The 19,083-nt window shown below is 39.3% G+C and overlaps 1 protein-coding gene and 1 pseudogene across 1 annotated transcript in view; one reads left to right on the top strand and one right to left on the bottom strand.

Annotated features, from left to right (window-relative positions):
- Positions 1 to 8,222, bottom strand: part of GPNMB (glycoprotein nmb) — a 48,015-nt gene extending 39,793 nt beyond the window's left edge. Inside the window, exons 1-2 of the mRNA XM_064487507.1 lie at positions 8,197 to 8,222; positions 3,614 to 3,752 (exon numbers count right to left, since the gene is read on the bottom strand). The gene's annotated coding sequence lies outside the window, so the exon portion shown is untranslated. The remainder of the gene's footprint in view (positions 1 to 3,613; positions 3,753 to 8,196) is intronic.
- Positions 4,266 to 5,155, top strand: LOC105095083 (large ribosomal subunit protein uL18-like; annotated as a pseudogene).
- Positions 8,223 to 19,083: the final 10,861 nt, after the last annotated feature.

Genomic DNA, 19,083 nt, shown 5'->3' on the forward strand with positions numbered 1-19,083 from the left:
GAGAGGATGGGAAAGAGGCAGCAGACAAATTTCTTGCTTCTCCTCCCTGACAACAGACTGTTTCAAATGCAGTGTGTGGCCTCTCTTGAGATGTCCTGTGATATGAGCAACCTTCTTTGCTGGTTACAAGGCTGTGGCCAGATGGATGACATATCCCCTGGTATTTGTTCTCCCTCCTTCCCTGCTTCACCTTTCCTTTTCCATCACTCTTGCTTCCCTTGGATTATAAGTCCCAAGAAGTTATTAGTGTGTGGAGGAGTCAGGAAAAAGCCTGTGGAATTAACTCTTAAAATTTTTTGTTTTGTTTTGAACCGACTACACTTCAATAAAAAATAAGAACTAAAATTTTTTGTTTTGCTTTGTTCTTACTAACTTCATTGAGGATTATTTTACATATAATAAAGTATACTTTAAGTCTATTTAAAGTGTGTAAGTTGATGCATTTTGATGATAATTGATAATATATAAATGATAAATTTAGAATAGCAATATCCCCATCTCTCAGTGGAGCCTATTCCCTTTCTTGCTTATTTTTTATGTAGTATTTATCATGTTCTTATATTCATTCTAAGACAGCAGTCTCCCTCAAAGAGTATATCACTCCACAAGAGCAGGCATGTGGTTTGTTTTGTTCACAACCATGTCCCCAGCCTCAAGAAGGTGCCTGACATAGTAAGTGTTCAATAAACATGCATTTCACAAATGAACAGTTCACATTTTCCTTGGTAGACCCTATTGTAGATGTCTTGTAAGTGTCCTGCACTCTGGGGCCTGGTAACACCTAGTCCAGGATGCAGAGCTGGACCTACTTCCTGGCCCCAGTGGTCCACCCAGGGCTGGGGGGCAGGGCAGCATCCAACCTGGCAGGGTGCTCCCACTAGCTCTGACCTTTCACTCGGAGACCTACCTTCCTCTCCAGTTTTCTTTAAAATAGTCTGTTAAACCATGCTGTCCCACTACCTCCTAATATTTCCTGTAGGAAACTCCTGTGGGGACTCACTCTGAAAAACTCAAGTAATAAAGCTTTCTATCCAAAAACTCTAGAAAGGGCTAAAATTGTTCTTGGTGGTAGTGGTTGGTTGGTTTGTCTCTTCATTTATTTGTCAGCTTTGTAATAGGAGGTATAGACATAAAAATTAACTTGCTATGAAAAATAAAGTAAAATTTCTTCCACATATGTATTTGAGGTTTGAGATTCATGTCCTCTATAGAACTTGGAGAAATTCTCCGTATCTCCGCATGTGCAGGTAGGGGTGGTCTTCTCTGCAGGGTTGTACCCTCACCAGGTTCCTCAGTGTTTTATGAGGATATTTGTCCTGCTGGCTCTGTAGGCCTACAGCTTGTGCCACCCCATGGGACTTCACCCTTACAAGGGCCCTGGGGTTGCTTTAATGTTCTGTTGTCACCATCTTGAAATTCTTACTTTTTGCTCTAGGGGTCTTCCATTTTCATTTTGCACTTGGCCCACAGATTATGCAGCCAGTCCCAATCCTGCCTCCAGCTCAGCCCCTTAAAGCATTGGCACTGCTGCCTGGAACAGCCACATGCCCAGATGTGTCAGGGAGGGCTCCCCTGAACTCACTGATGCTGGAGTTTGCAGTGCTGGCTTAGAGATAATGGCTATCAAACTGCAGGCTGATCACTCCCATTGGGCCCTCCAAAAACCCACTCAGAGGTTAAGCTAACCAATTGAGATATGTCCCCTTTAAATTGATTTCTGATACTCGCTTTGGCCCGAAGCCCCCACTTCTGCTTAAAGACTTGGTATTAAGCAGCCCTGTGAAGCCCCCGTGTTGCATCCCAGGAGCACTATTGAGGGCTCTATCGACAGCATCACACATACACTAGAAACCTCTCTGATCTCAACATGTGGAATGGTTAGCCTTCCCTGGAGCAGCTGTTTGCCTGTGTTCTCTTTTTAGGAAAAAATGTCAGGGTCACCGTGGGCCACATCACTTAGTATTGCCATTACTGTCTCACTATTGGGAAGCTGAGAGCCACTCTGCCACACACGCTGGCAAGCACAGAGCCCAAACAGCCCTCATTCTTGGCTCCATTTTAGCTTTCCTGCCCTCACCTTCCTTTTGCCCCAGTTTCTTCATCTACTTGTTTAAAGTTTTGCCTTAGTGTGTGTATTTTTGTAAGTCACCTCATATCCTTTCTAGAAAAAGTTATAACAATAAATAAATAACAATTGTTATACTAAATCCTATGAGATCAAGTGCCTTCTTTTCATAAAATTTCTGTAAAATAAAAAGATTTTTCCAGGACCTACTTGCTTCAGCAGTAGTATCACAAGAGACTTTTGGCACAACAGTGACTGGGGGCTGTCCCATGGGGTCATGGGATTTGCTCTGCAAGGGCCTGAGCCTGGTGTTGAAATGCCTCCAGGCCAGCAGGTCCTGTGACCCCAAGTCAGCTGCCTGGGGCTCCTGGTGGGAAGCGGGGAAGCATTACCTCCTTCTTCGTCTTTCTCAAAAGTAAAATACAAATCCAAATTAAAACTCATTGGCCACTGAACAGATAAATGCCCAGTGCCTTCTCTGATACCCAAATGCAGCACAATTAGTCCAGCAGACGGCTTCTGCTTTGCTGCACCAGCTCTGCAGGAAACAGGGGAGCACAGAAAGCCAGATGCTAACTTAACTTACCTTGCCTGTGACAGATTATTTGAAATATTTCAGGAAGAAGAACGGATGAGGATCAGGTATCACATTATCGAACTCTGATTGTTGCAGAAAAGTGTGTTACACCTTGGTGTTACAGCTCAGTTGTGACAGCAACCTGGTTCTCAGCGAGAGATCAAGCAGCACTCGGAGAGTTAGAGAACTCAGGTTCATTACTCCAGCAACCCAAAAGAAGTTAACACTCCAAGCTCTAGACCCCGTTTGCAGGCTTACACAGGCTTTTATAGGCTGCCAGTTTACACTTCGCAACATCATATGCAAATAAGGTATAACAAAAGTTGACTAATTAGGAACAAGCTTTGTAGAAATGGACCAATCAGGAGGGAGAGAAATAACCAATCAGGAGTGAGCACCATGCAAATGGAGTACTACAAGTGGACCAATCAGAAGTTAGAGAAATGGACCAATCAGGAGTGAAGGAAATAACCAATCAGGAGTGAGCTCAGGGAACCAATAGAATTTTAGGGGTATGTTCCGCTTTCCTAGAAGTAAGCCGTTTCAGAGGCAAGAAGTGAGATAGAGCTTCTGGGTCAGGGAACCGGATGGTGCTGGCAGGAGAGTAGTGGCCTGCCTGGGGGTCCTGCCGGTCTTTTTTTATGGGGCTTCCCACCTCATGATGAAGTACCATGATATTTCAGGCAGTGTGAGAGAGAGAGAGGGGTCATCTCAGCCTTAGTCATCCCTGTACCACCTTCATGGTTTTTTGTGTACCTTTTATTGTAGTTTTTACTTAATATTTATCTTTGAATCTACTAAACTGATACTTTAATCTCACCCTAAGCAATAGCACCCATGAATTCAGGAGTTTGATATGCCAGCTGTTTTTTTCTATCTGTAGAAAAATAATCTACTGTAGCTATAGAAAAGTAATCCATTGTAAAATAAATATTGGAAGTCTGTTGAAATTAAAAAATGTGTTCTCATACCTCCCAAACTTATCTCAGGTACTTCCAGTGGTAGATGAGCCACGCCCTGGGACACACCAGAGGAGAAACGAGCCTGGATCTCACAGGGCGGCAGGAGAGTGTCAGCCACGGTGGGATTTGAGGGATTTTCCAATGTGTCCTTTAAAAGAGTCATATTTACATACGTGCATTACTATAATACCATAATTGTAATTGACCCCCCTACCAAATTAATCGAATCAGCAAACACTTGTATATTGACTCATCTTTGTAACTGGATAATGGAAGTAGGACAGCTGGGCTTTCTTCTGCCTCAAGTATGAGTTACTTTCTTAGTAGCAATTTTGTTTCAGGTTGAATACCTTTCCTTTTGAGCTCCTCCCTTCTAAATCTTGTGAGTAAATGGGAATTAGGGAGCTCTGCAGAGATAAAGTGCTACTTTCACAGGATGTAGAATCACTAACATATGCAGATCTAGAAAAAAAAAATTAGGCTTTGGAAAACCAAAATAATCACAAAGTAGGGACTAAACTTGGGCACCATTCCTGTTCCTGTTTTAAAGCTTCTTCTGGTAAAACTGAGTCTTTAAAACAAACGTGGCTTTTCCCCACTGGAGGAGTGCTGGGCCTGCAGCTCTGTGGCAAGACTCAGGCTCAGGTCTCTATTCCACAGGATGGGGTTTATTAAAGCTGTCAAAAATAAAACCTACTTCAAGAAGAACCAAGTGAAATTTAGAAGATGAGACAGTAAAACTGATTACTATGCTCAGAAACGACTGGTGATTCAAGATAAAAATGAGTACAACACACCCAAATCCAGGAGGATAGTTTGTGTAACCAAATATCATTTGTCGGATTGCTTATGTCCGTATAGAAGGAGATATGAGAGTTTGTGCAGCTTATGCTCACAAACCCCCAACATATGGTGTGAAGGTTGGCCTGACAACGTATGCTGCAGCATATTGTTCTGGCCTGCTGCTAGCCCACAGGCTTCTCAATAGGTTTGGTGTGGACAAGATTTATGAAGGCCGGGTGGAGGTGACTGGAGATGAATACAATGTGGAAAGCACCGATGGTCAACCCGGTGCCTTTGGCTGCCATTTGGATGCAGGGCTTGCCAGAAATAGTACTGGAAATAAAGTTTTGGGGGCACTGAAGGGAGCTGTAGATGGAGGCTTGTCTATCCCTCCCAGTACCAGATGATTCCCTGGTTATGATTCAGAAAGCAAAGAATTCAGTGCTGAGGTGCACCACAAGCCCACCATGGGCAAAACAACTTACATGCATTACCTGATTGAAGAACATGAGGATGCTTTCAAGAAACAGTTTTCTCACATAAAGAACAACGTAACTCTAGACATGATGGAGGAGATGTACAAGAAAGCTCTTGCTGCAATACAAGACAATCCAGTCTACAAGAAGCCTGAGAAAGAAGTTTAAAAGGAGAGGTGGGACAGTCCCAAAATGTCACTTGCCCAGAAGAAAGATCGAGTAGCCCAGAAGAAAGCACACACCCTTTGAGTTCAGGAATGGGCTGATGAGAGTTAATAAGCCAAACCATCATTTTCTATGCTGATTTTTTGGATAAAGACAGAAATAAACTTATTGGCCAAGCAGCCAAAAAATAAAAATAAAATAAAATAAATGTGTTTACTAATACCAATAGTGCAGCATTTGTAATACCCTTTAGAAGCAATGCTGGCAGTTGTAATAAATTCTATATTTTAGGGTTAGTACTTATTCATTCAGTTTACCAAGAGCCAGTAAAAGAAAGCTTTGTTTATAAATATCAGCAGATGTTGTGACCTGAGGGAAGACTATATTTCAAAGTGGGCTGAGAGTTTCACTGGGAACCCCTGTGGAGTGAGACTGCTGATCGACAGGGGGAGAGATCCCATCAGAAAGGGGCTGGAAAGAGAATATCTGTGTTTTCTCTTCCTACTGGGCATGAGGGGAGAAGGAGGAGGAAGAAGACCTCTGCTGTAAGGACTGGAAAATAAGGTTGGTGGTGTTTTGTTATGGCACAACTGAAGAGGAGAATACACAAGAGAAAAAAAATCGGAAAAAAAATTTCCTGCAAGTTCAAGGAAAAGAAACCTTTTTCATCAGCAATAAAAGAAGGACAGGAAGAGTAACCAGGTATTAACTGTAGATCTGGACAGTGTTAGAGCTGAGTTCTAGGACTTCAAAACCGAGGCTAGTTCAGAGAGGTTTGTAAAGACACTTAAAAAACAAAAATCAGGCATCAGAAGCAGAAAGAATACACAACATTCTTCCCAGAGATGCTGCATTTAGTCAGCCAGTAATGCTGATTCATGGCTTCAGGGTGATGGGTTGGCAGGATGAGGGCATTGTGAGACAGGCAAGGCCATCATCACAAAGCCAGAGACCAAAGACAAGGGCTGAGAAGTCAGACATTGGTGTGAGGTCAATGTTACCTCTTTGAGAATGGAGATTGGAGGATTATAGGAGTGGCTGTTTTTGTAGCTTGGGTCATAGCAGCCCTTAGATGATGGTAAAAGAAGGGAAATTGGAAATTTTAAGGATTTAAAACAATTCTTGTGAACTGTTATGGTAGAAACAGAGGCTACAAGGCAGAACAGATAAGGAGAAAGATGCTTTCCCCACGACCTCCAGAGGACTCAGAGAAATTAGAAGGCAAGTGGGGTTTCCATAGAAATTTGAAGCTTTTTTTCTTCTAATTTTAGGGTAAACTTAAAAGAGCCCCTCTATTGATAGCTGGACTACATTCGGTAAACTGAAGACAATGAAGATGAAGTATAGACATTGTAGCCTCCAGGGGCCCCTTCCCCCTTCTCTTCCTCAAAGTGGTCACAGGAACATGCAATGTGACAAGTTGGTGGTGTGATAGAAAGCTCCTTAAAAGCACAATAAGCACAATTCAGCAGTCATGTGCTTGGTGAGTTTGGTGAAGAAAGAACTGTGTCAGGATGACTATGTATGTGGGTAGGCAAGGTCCAAGAAAGTGTATCCTGGCATTATTTGTGTTAATAAATTGCTGGAAAAACCCAAATGTCCATCAGCAAAAGAGAGGTTAAATAGTTTACAATACATTCATGCAATGGAATACTATGCAGCTGTTAAAAAGGATCAGATCTTTGTATCAGAGTTTGGCCAGGACATCAGAGGATGTCCTGTGTATTCCATGACTGGTTCAGGATGGGCACATAGCCTGATCAGAGCCAGTGAGGCTGTGGGAATTTTCTTGGGAACCCTGGGAATCTTTATTTTTCACTGAATCTCATAGAAGATGTAGAATCTGGAACTGCTACAGGAATGTTCTCAGATGAAAAGGGAACCTTACAAGAATTCTAACTGGTACTGAGACCTTAGTGAGGACAGTTTCAGAGGAATGAGGAGTGGGAGGCAAATTGGAACAGGTGGAAGAGTGAGGTGAGACTGGGCAGGGGAAGGGCAGTGGTCAAGAGAAGCCAACATTTAGAGATGTGTGGCTGTTGCAGGGAGTAGAGAGGTAGAGCAGTGTCTGGAAGGTGAGATGGAGAGCATTTTGCATGTGTTCCCCCTCTCCCCCCCGCCCAGCAAGGAGATGCTACCATGTGTGCGACATTTATAGGAGACTCAGGGGAGGGGGAGAGTGGTAACGGGTGGTGTCGCATAGCATGTGTAAAGGGCTGGCCTTGGAGTGCAGAAGAGAATGACCAATGTCCTCTTGATGGATTCTAATTCTCTGTGAAGTGTGAGGAGGGGTCATTTCTTTGTAGAGAAGCCAGATCAGGCGACAGCAGAGAAGATATAGAATAGCTTAGGTGGGAACAGGTGCAGAGCCCCCAGAGGAGCTGGATGGATTTCTGGGCAGTGTGGCTGAGATCGCAGGGCATGACTTCACAGGGCAGCTTTCTGTAGCAGCACTGCGTGCTGCAGGCATGCTGATCACAGGAGATGGCCTCCCAGGGTTTCACGTTGACCAGGCAAATGCCTGGAGGAAGGGAGTGTGGAGAAGTTTCAGTTACACATCTTAAAGAGTGACTGAGGAGAGGGTGAGGGTGGTTTATAGCTCAGTGGTAGAGTGTGTGCTTAGCATGCATGAGGTCCTATGTTCAACCCCCAGTACCTCCACTAACAACAACAACAACAACAAAAGAATAAAAATAAATTTAAGACATAAATACAATGAAAAAAATAATGAGTGATTGATGGTGGTGAGATCAAGAAGCATGTGAAGTTAGGAGGTTCCCCAATCATTTGAGGATAGCTCTCTCCTCCCTTATAGAGTTTCATTCTCCTCTCCCTTTGGCAGCTTTTACCCATTTCTCTCTCAGGTTTGGCTTGTTAGAAGCTGCTTGGCCAGTTAGAAACCTGGAACCTCTGCCCAGTTCTGCCCCCACTGGTGAGCTGCCGAAGGTGGTACTTTCTGCCAGTAAAGTGGGTTTTTTTCTTTCTGTTTGGATGAGATTCAGTCCTCTGTCAAACATTATAAAAACTGGTCTGCAGGGCAGAAGGCATTTTCAGAGCAGTTGAGAATCCTGTCTCAATCTCTGGTTTTGATGAAAAAAAAAAGAGCACCTAAGGCCTGAAGAAACGTGCATGCAGTACTGGTCGAGGGACTCACTGGAAGGGACTTACGGAAACACTGCTTATGAAGCGTTCAGTCCTCGTGGCTCCTACTGTTGCATATATTCAGTAACAACAAACTCATCACCTACTCTCCTTTGAAATGTGAATAGGTTATGTCCTCTGTTTTCAGGACCTACATGGTGGGGAGGAAGGAGAGGGGAATGAATCACTAAGATATTTCAAAGAGTGAGCTAACCAACTCTATTAAATTAAAACTGTTCATGCTTTCATCTCAGCATCTTAACTTCTTACCAGACACTCTCACAATGTAAAGATATATGCTCTAGAATGTCCTGCTGAAGGATTGTTGGCACATAATAAGGGGTATGGTTGAGTAAATTAAGCAATGGACACATAAGGAAATACTACATGGCCTTTGAAAACAGCGAGGTAGGTCTATAAGTACTGACAACGAAGGTTCGTCAAGACATTCTGTTAAGTGACAAGATGCAAAATAGTATCACAGCAGGGATAATGATATGACTATTAGAATGTGTATAAAGAATAAAAATTGAAGAAATGTACACAAAAATGTTAAAGACATTATTGGGAAAGTGGAGTATAATTTTCATTTTATGTTTTTCTATGTAATTTGATTTCTCTATAGTGAACAAACATTGTTTTTGCTTAATAATGGAACTATTGAACACAGTTTCTCTGCTAAGCATGTTACATTCATTCATTATTGGCTTACACAATCACTAGGTGGTGGATATTACCTATTCTATAGATAAGAAGATTAGAAAAGTTAACCAGCCCAAGTTCACCAGGTTAGTAAAGATTTTTTATCTAAAGAGATAGGCTTTTCAAAAGCTATGTAATGAAGTGAATAAATACAGCCTTCCCAGGCTCAGCTTCTCTCTATTTAGAAGGTCACTTCTGGCTATTTTGGCTCTCTTTCATTTCCTCTGGGAAGTTATTCTCGTGACTCCATTAACCTTACTCTGTAGCATTTTGATGTGCTCACTGCAGTGCCTTTGCCTAGGTGTTACCATTTGCACTTGTGTATGAGTCTATTTTTGTTCATCTGCATCTTTGATGATGAGCTCCTTGACAGACTTGACTCCTTGGAACTTCCATGAGGGCCTGTTTCCAAACCTGTTCAGTAGGTCTTAGGACTGAGTCCTCAGTGTAACATTTGCATTCGGTCGGTCCTTAATATTGCTGACCAACATTTCCAATGAATCAAGCAATTTTTTTCTTATGCAGGACTATATGTTTTCTCCACTGAATTATGTAAATGTCCCTCAGTCGAGTAGCTTCTGAATTAATAGATAATTCCAGTATAGTCATGTCTTCTCTTGATTTTTTTTCCCTCTTGATGTAGAAGAGATGTGAGTCATACAGAGTCACTAGAAGGCTTCTGAATGGAAAAGCTTGACAACCTTTGTGTTAAACATATTAGTGGCAGAGAATTCCTCTATTTCTCTGCTTCAATGCTGACAGGACTAAATGCTGTTTACATTATAAAGGACTAAAGAAACAAGACTAGACTTCCAGCTACTTGATGACATGTGGCTGAGAAAAGAGCTTCAAGGTAACTGGTTATCATATTGATTCCAGATTACCTTCTTTGGTTTAAGTAGAGAGACAAGCACATACCCTTACCCAAACGAGTGAATCAAATATAATTTTCATCTTGCTTCACAAATACCTGACTGTGTACCTTTAACACCTTTATTAACAGCAAAAATAACATTGTCTACATCCACAGCCAGCTGTTCTTTTGAGTAGTTTTACTCCTTGTACCTCAGCACTTGAATGACAAACTTTATCAGAGTGGAATATTTAATTCAAAAGACTTGCATACAATTTGACTCACAGTGATACATACAATTGATTCACAGTGATCACTTTAGAAATCTAAAACCTACTTGATAATACACAATTTAGGGTGAGAAAGAAGGCATTCCTTTTTTTTTTTAAATTAAATCTTTAAAAATTTGTAAATTTATTTCAAGTACACAGAATAGAAAATAATACAATGAATAACTATGCACTCAGGTGGGTTCCACAGTGTAATGGTCAGCACTCTGGACTCTGAATAACTATGCACTCATCACCCACTCTATCAAAATTTATTATTGTCATATTGAGTTTAAACTTAAAAAAAAAAGCCACAAATATAAAGCCCCCGTATGTGCCTCCTAAATCTCATTAATTTTTTTCCCCTTCCTACATAAACTCTATTCTGAATTTGGTGTTTATTATTCTCATGTTGTTATTCCTTTGCTCTATTTATAAATCCATAAACAATATGTAACATTGTTTGGTACTTTCAGTGGTGTATCACACACATCATCCTGCACCTGCGCTGTTTCGGCTGTTTATACATATAATTTGAGTTGTTGTACAGATTATATCCCTTATACCAAAGTGTATCTGTTATCCTGTGGATGGACTTCTGGTTGTTTTCAATGTTTTGCTACTACAAACAGTACTATTTACAGTTTTATACCTGTCTCCTCTTTCCACCTGTATGTATGTAGTTCTTCATATGTTCATGTGCATACAATCATCTGGTAAATCTTGTTAAAATGCAGACTCAGACTCGGTAGGTTTGGGATAGGGCCTGAGATTCTGCATTTGTGTTAAGTTCCCAGATGGTGCTGATGCTGGTGGTCCTAGGACCACACTTAGAGGAGTAAGGGTCTTGCAGAGGAATGAAACTTCTGGGTTGTAGAGGATGTGCGTCTTCAATGTTACTTGATATAGCCAAACTGCTCTTTGAAGTGCTTATACCAACCGACACTCCTATCAAAAAACAACTCACAAGTCTTTACAATATTACATCTTTATTAACACCTGTTATTATAAGACTTTTAATTTTTGCCAATTCAATGGGCATGAAGTGGTGTTTCTTATTAATTTGCACTTGATGAGTATTATTGAAGCTGGACCTCTTGAGTTTCTTCTGCAATAATTCTTAACATAAGCTAATATTATGGCAAAGAAAAGATCTTTATTTGTTTCATACTTTAAAGCATCCTTCTTAAAAGACTCCCTCACATTCTTAAGGCTTTTAATTGTTCTTTTTTAAAAGTGCTAGACAAAAGTAGAAAGGCAGAACTGAAAGAATGGGGCTGGAAGGGAGTAAAGAGAAGCAAATACCATCAACTCAGCTGGAAGAATGTCATAGGCTATTTTGTGCACTTTTCTCTGACTGAGGGTATGAGAAAAGGAATTGGAAGCTTATGGAGGGAGAGAGGGATAAGAGGTCTGTATCTTCTGAATAATTCATTTATCTTAAATCTTGGGTAATGAATTTCACTAAAGAAAATAATCTTGCTAAAATTTAGGCTTTGCCATCTAAAAACATTATGCTCCATCCCACAAATTACATGCCTATAAAGAAAAATGGAGATACATGTATTGCAAAAGTAATGCATGTGTATTGTAGAAAATGGTGATAACCAAAAAGAAAAAAATTCATAATCTAACTTAGCATAGGGTTAAAAGCATGGGCCTCTAAATCTTGTGTTTGAATTCCAATTTAACCATTTTCTGGGTGAGCACTCTTGAATAGGTCATTTAATATCTTTATATTAACATCCCTATCTATCTATCTATCTGCTTTCTCTCTTAGAAAATGAGGATTATAATAATATCACCTAGATCATAGGGGTGTGAGGATTAAATTAGCTAATAGATGTAAAGTACTTAGAACATCGGTTGACACCTAGGAAAAACTCATTAAACTAGAGCTACTCAAGGTGAGAGCAAGTTGGTAGAACAGGGAGCCCTCAACACTCCTTCCATCATGGAGACACGGATTTAACAGCAATACATGGACCAATTGCCTATGTGAAAAACCTAGAACCCAGTTAAGAGGTTCCTGTGCTCCAGGCAAGGAGCCAACCACATGAAAGCCTGGTAGGAAACTTTGTGGCATTCTCTCTCACCAGAGCCCCTCCACCGGCACAATGTGGAGCAATTAGAACACCTAATTCTCATAGAGTAGAATGCACGTCTAACATCCTGACTTTTAGCTGGCCTGCCCAAGGGACCGATTTCTATCTTGCCGGAATCCAGCATTGACAAGAACCAGGAGCTAGGTTGGGAGCTTGGCCTCTAAGAACAAAAGTGATCAAGTACCAGAGTCTGCAGTAACACAGACAGACACTAGGTGGCGCATACCACAGCACCAGAGAGGCCACAGTATCACAGACAGACATCAGGGGGAGCTCCTGGATAGAAATAGGCAAAACATTTAGATTACACACAAGCCCAGAGAGGACACATTTCCTAGAAAAGGCTTGAGAGGTCTCCAGAATCTTTAGCAGGGCTGAATGGAGAATGTCTTCCCTAGTATGAAATCATACTGAAAAATCTGGGAGAGAGAGCTTATTCTTCAAATGCCAAAATTCTAACAGAAGATAACAAGACATACAAAGAAAGAAGGAAACACAGCCCATTTAAAGAAACAAACTAAATCTTCTAAAACTGATCCTAAAGGAATGAAGACATATGAGTCACCAGACAAAAAATTCAAAATAACCATCACAAGGATGCTCAATGATTCAAAAAAAAAAAAGCACATATAGACAACTAAATGAAATCAGGAAAAGGATGCATGGGAAAAATGAGAATATCAACAAAGACAGAAACTATGAAGAAGAATCAAACAGAAATTCTGGAAATGAAAATAATAATTGAACTAAAAAATTCACTAGAGGGACTCAACATTGGACTTGATTAGCCAGGAATCAGTGAATTCAAAGATAGCACTTTCAAAATTACTGAGACAGAGGAGCAAAAAGAAAAAAACAAAACAAAAAAAAAAAACACTGAAGAAAATGAAGAAAGCATAAGGGACTTATGGGATACCATCAAGCAGAACAACATATACATTATGGAAGTCAAAGAAAAGAAAAGAAGGGGAAGAAAGGAAGAAAGAAAGGAGGAAGGAAGGAAGGAAGGAAGGAAGGAAGGAAGGAAGGAAGGAAGGAAGGAAGGAAGGGAGGAAGGGAGGAAGGAAAGAAAAGGAAAGAAAATAAAGGGGCAGAGACCCTATTTAAAGAAATATTGGCCCCAAACTTCCCAAATCTGAGAATGGAAATGGAAATACAAATTTATGAAGACTCAAAAACCTCCAACTAGGATAAATCTAAAGAGAATTACACCAAGACACATCATAATCAAACTGTCAAAAGCAACAAAGAGAATCTTGAAAGCAGAAAGAGAAAGTGACTTGTCATGTACAAGGGAGCTCCTACTAAATTACCAGAAGATTTTTCAGCAGAAATCTTGCAGGCTAGAAGGGAGTGGGAGGATATATTCAAAGTACTGAAAGAAAAAAGTGCCAACCCAAAATACTACATCCAGCCAAACCATCCTTTAAAAACAAAGGAGAAATTAAGACTTTCCCAGATAAACAAAAGCTGAGGGAATCTATTGCCACTAGACCTACCTTGTGAGAAATGCTGATGGGCTCTTTCCCTCAGGGCAGGTAGCAGAGGTGGTAGCTATTGCAGCCAAGGCCAAGATTAAGGCTTGAGCCCTTTAGGCAAGAAGAAGGAGGAGTTGCCATGATGACCTGAAGGTGGAGCTCTCCCAGCCACATGTCTCCAAAGTGATAGGTTGTGCAGCATCCAAACTCTCTAAGATCTGAGTTGTTTGCAAATCCATCGCCTGTGTTCTCACCACCATTAGCCAGACTCAGAAAGAGAACCTCAGGAAATTCTACAAGGGCAAGAAGCACAAGCCCCCAGAATTGCAGCCCAAGAAAATATGTGCTTTCCACTGCCAGCTCAACAAGCATAAGGGGAACCTGAAGGCCAAGAAGCAGCATTGGAAGGAATGGTTGTGCCCACTGTGGAAGCATGTGGTCAAGGCCTGAGCACCGTGGTGTCAAGAAAAAACAAACTGGCTGAAAAAAAAAAATACTGAAAGGAGTCCTTCAAGTTAAAGCAGAAGGATGAGAAATGGCAACCAAAACCATACAAAAATATAAAACTCCTTGATAAAGGTAAATACATAGACAAATATAAAATTATGTAGTGCTGTAACATAGGTGCAGAAATCACTTTTAAATCTAATATAGAATTTTTAAAAACAAAAGAATAAAAAGTAGTTATAAATCTGTATTAATAAATATGCAATATTAAAAGAGGTAATTTGAGTCTCAGTAACATAAAGTGGGGGAGGCAGAGCTGTAAACGAATAGAGTTTTTATATGTGATTGAGGTTACATTGTTATCAGTTTAAAATATATTATTACAACTTAAGACATTTTATGTAATTACAGTGGTAATCGCAGAGAAATTATAGAATATACACAAAGTGAAATGAGAAGGGAATCAAAATATGCCACTACAAAAAAATCAGCAAAACACAAAGCAAGGCATCACGAAGAAAAGAGGGACAAAAATGTTATAAAATATACAGAAAACAATGAACAAAATGGGCCATAGGAAGTCCTTCCCTGTCAGTAATTTCTTTATATGTAAATGGATTACATGTACCCATTAAAAGACACCAATTGGCTGAATGGATAAAAAACAAGATCCAACAAATATGCTGTCTATAACAGACATTCAGTAGATCTAGAGACACACTGTGTGATTAGGCTACACACGGTATCTGTTCTCTTGCTCTCTGTACATCCCCTGCTTGACTGATGTCTGCTTCACCTAGACCTACTCACACAACTGACCTTCCTCATACTTGTCCCAGGCCCTAGCTAATGGCTGTTCTAGCTTTAGATCAGAACTTCTTCACTACGATAGCTTGCCAAAGGGCGGTGAGGGTTGTGTCCCTCTGCTAGTTTCCTGGTAATGGATGAGCCAACCTGATGCCAATCCCCCATATAACTGCTAACCTCCCCCTGCTCCTGGGTAAAATAAACTTTAAGACAAAAACTATCATACAAGACAAAGAAGGGCATTGTATAACAGGGTCAATTCACCAATTATAATGTACACGCACCTCACCCTAGAACTCCCAAATATATGAAGCAAACTGACAAAACTGAAGGGAGAAATGGACAGCAACACAATAATAGTAGGATACTTCAGTACTCCACTTTCAGTTATGAATAAATAACCAAACAGGTCAATAAGGAAATAGAAGACTAAAACAACACTGTAGAAAAACTGAACCTAATGGACACATATAGACACTTCACCAAACAGTAGCAGAATATGTATTATTCTCAAGTGCACATGCATTTTCTCCAGGGTAGACCACCAGTTAGGCCACAGAACAAGTCTTATCAAATTTAAGATTGAAATCATACAAACTATCTTCTTTGACCACAATGGAATGAAACTAGAAATCAACAGCAGAAGGAAAACCCACAAATATAAAGAAGTTAAACAACATACTCTTAAACAACCAATGGATCAAAGAAGAAATTAGAAGGGAATTTGGAAAATATCTAGAAACAAATGAAAATATACAACATACCAAAACTTACGGTATATAGCAAAAGCAGTGATAAGAGGCATTTTATAGAGATAAATGCTTGCATTAAAAAAGAACCATCTCAATAACCTAACTTTATACCCGAGGAAATAGAAAAAGAACAAACTAAACCCAAGTTTAGAAGAATGGAAGAAACAATAAAGATCAGAGCAGAGGTAAATGAAATAGAGAACAGAGAAACAATAGAAAAAAGTCAATAAAACCAACTGAATATTTGTGTCCCCTCACCCAAATTTTTATGTTGAAGCCCTAACAACCAATGTGATGGTATTTGGAGGTGGGGTCTTTGGGAGATAATTAGGTATAAATTAGGTCATGAGTGCGGGAAGGATGGTTCAACATATGAAAATCAATCAATATAATACACAACATTAATAAAATGAAGGACAGAAACTACATGATCATCTCAACTAATGCAGAATAAGCATTTGACAAAACCAACACTCTTTCATGATAAAAGCGATTAAAAAAACCAAGAATACATGGAAACTACCTCAACATAATAAAACTCATATATGAAAAGCTCACAGCTAACATCATATTCAACCATGAAAGGCTGAAAGGTTTTCCTTTAAGATCAGGAACCAAGCAAAGATGCCCCCTCTCTTCACTACTTTTCAACATAGCACTGGAAGTCCTAGCTAGAGCAGTGAGACAAGAAAAGGAAATAAAAAGCACCCAAATTGGAAAGGGAGAAGTAAAATTATCTCTGATTGCAGATTGCATGATCTTATATGTAGAAAACTGACTTCACACACACACACACACACCACAAAATCTGTTACAATTAATAATTTCAGCAAAGTAGCAGGATATAAAATCAACACACAAAAATCAGTTACATTTCTATACACTAAAAATGGCTAATGTGAAAAGGGAATTAAGAAAACAATCCCATTTACTACGGCATCAAAATGGACAAAATACATAGGAATAAACTTAATCAAATAGGTGAAAGACTATAAATCATTGCTAAAAGAAATACAAATAAATGGAGACACTGCACTTATGGTTTGGGACACTTATATTGGTAAAATGTGCATACTGCCCAAAGCAATGTACAGATTCAATACAATCCATATCAAAATCCCAGTGGCAGTTTTTTTTTTTGGCAGAAGTAGAAAAAAATCATAAAATTCATATGGAATTTCAAGGTACTCCAAATAGCCAAACCAATTTTGAAAAAGAAGAATAAAGATAGAGGCCTCACATTTCCTGATTCCAAAGTCTACTAGAGTGTAACACTAATTAAGACAGTATGGTACTGGCATAAAGACAGATAAATAGAATAGTCAAATCGTAGAAACATAAAGTAGTAATCTGATTGCCAAATACTGCAGAAAGGAGGGAGGGAGAAGTAATGTTCAGTGGGTATAGTTTCAGGGTGACAAGATGAAACAGTTTGAGATCTGTTGCATAATAATGTGAATGTTATGCTACTGAATGCTATACACTTAAAAATGGTTAAAATGGTAAATTTTAAGTTTTTTTTTTTCTTTAACCACAATTAAAAGAAAAACCCATCTGAGCCATTATAAACTTTTAGGCTTTTTTCTCCCATGAATATACACTTTCCCCTCAAATTGGACCACACTGTGCATGCTATTTTATAAGAAGCTTTTGCTCATTGACTACAAAATGCAAACCTTTCCAAGTTATTCTCTATTCTTCTAGGTCATTTAGAAAGGCTGTTTAGTATTCCAATAAATGAATCTACCACAATTAATCAATTTCCTGTTGGACACTGGATTGAATTATTTTACTCTTATGAATACTGTATAGCTAAATCATGTCATGCATTTTAAATAGTTTTAATATCAGTTTGTTTTCTCTCTCCCCTTCTAATCAGCTTTCAGCTGTTACATTTCTCCCATTTTAATCTGTGATCAAATAATCAAGCCAGTTAAATCCATTTACTTGTCATAAAACTTTATGTGCAATTCTGTCCCTTGCTCATTAACCACATTGTGTGTGTGTGTGCAAGCGTAGAAAACAGACTTCCAATGATTATACAGAAACTCGCAAATTGCATATTACTAAGTTGCCTAAATGCAGCTGGATGGGCTCATTTCCAAAATTTGCCTGAAGGATCTTATGAAATGCTTGGTAGAAAACATATTCCCAGGCCTAGCCCAATGGATATATTATTCTGGATATATTATTTAATCAGTACTTCAAATGATTCTTATAATCAGGCAAATTTAGAAACACTGGGCCCTTAACCTGCATCCTCAGAGCTTCCAGGACATTGGGAAATCTATTTGGGACCCAAGGGAGGCTGGTAAGTCTGTAACCAATTGACAGGTAGCACAGGGTTCATTCCATCAGGGTAGGAGGACTCTAGGAGTCAACTGTAAGTTGAAAAAAACAACACTGGAAAGTCTTTAGAGCTTGACACCAAAGCAGGAACTTACCTCTACAAGGATGGTTTCAGACATACACACCTTGGGTAGATTCTATTCCAAATGCTGGGGTTCCAGAACTGAGAGTCATTCAGTTTTTCAAAAAGTGTGACAATCCAGGTCCCCTGAGGACTGAATCCTTTGCATTTACACTAAAATCATGTGGAGTGCTTATCTTTTATTAGCTAAAGATTTATTTTTCACTTAAAATCAGTTCAATACCAGATCTATGTTAGGTAACTCTTCTCGTAGTGCTGTGTGATTTTTGAGGCTTGAGAAAGCAGCACACAACTCTGACACATATGCCTCAGTTCATGACAGCTCTTTGATTACTTGGATCAATCAGATACACAAGATATTACTCCCTCAATCTAAGGACACAGGGAGATCCAAGCACATCTGAGAATTCTAATAGAAACTCTACAAACAGCTGGTGAACCCTGACCCCTCTACATACACTATTTATTCACATGAGATCACAATTTCTATTCCTGTTACTAGCCATCCACTTGATGGGATACTGTGAGGAATAAAAAGAATTACATAAAAATTAGGCCAAGATAAAAATCAGCTTAAGATAAAAATTAGCCTAAAATTGTTGAAGAAAACTCATATGGTCCATGAAACAGCCAAAACTGAGGGGAAAAATTATGAGGGAAAAATGCCTCCAAGTTCCTGAAAAAATCCATTTTTCACCCTTTAAAAAATTTTATTTCTCTCTTTAAGAGAATCATCTTCAACATGAAGGGAAGTCATGTTACTGATGTTTATTCAATAAGTTGGCTAAGTATTTCCCTACTGGCTCTAGAAATTGTCTCCTTCCTTAAAAAAATGTTTAAAGGTAAAACTTTAAAGGGTAAGACAGTAAAGTGATGTAGAGTGAGAAGCGTACTTTATTCAGTGCACACTGATAGTTTTTCCAGTTCCACTCATAATTACAGTTAAAAAAAATCTGTTCCTGAGTACTTTTTGTTCTATTTTACTTAAATAGTTAGGCTCAAGAAAAAAAATGTTACATTAATGTTATTGCTGAAAGTTTACATTTCTTGTAAATATATATGTGTATATA

The sequence above is a fragment of the Camelus dromedarius genome, chromosome 7, assembly GCF_036321535.1.
Source record: "Camelus dromedarius isolate mCamDro1 chromosome 7, mCamDro1.pat, whole genome shotgun sequence".
Lineage (NCBI taxonomy): Eukaryota > Metazoa > Chordata > Mammalia > Artiodactyla > Camelidae > Camelus > Camelus dromedarius.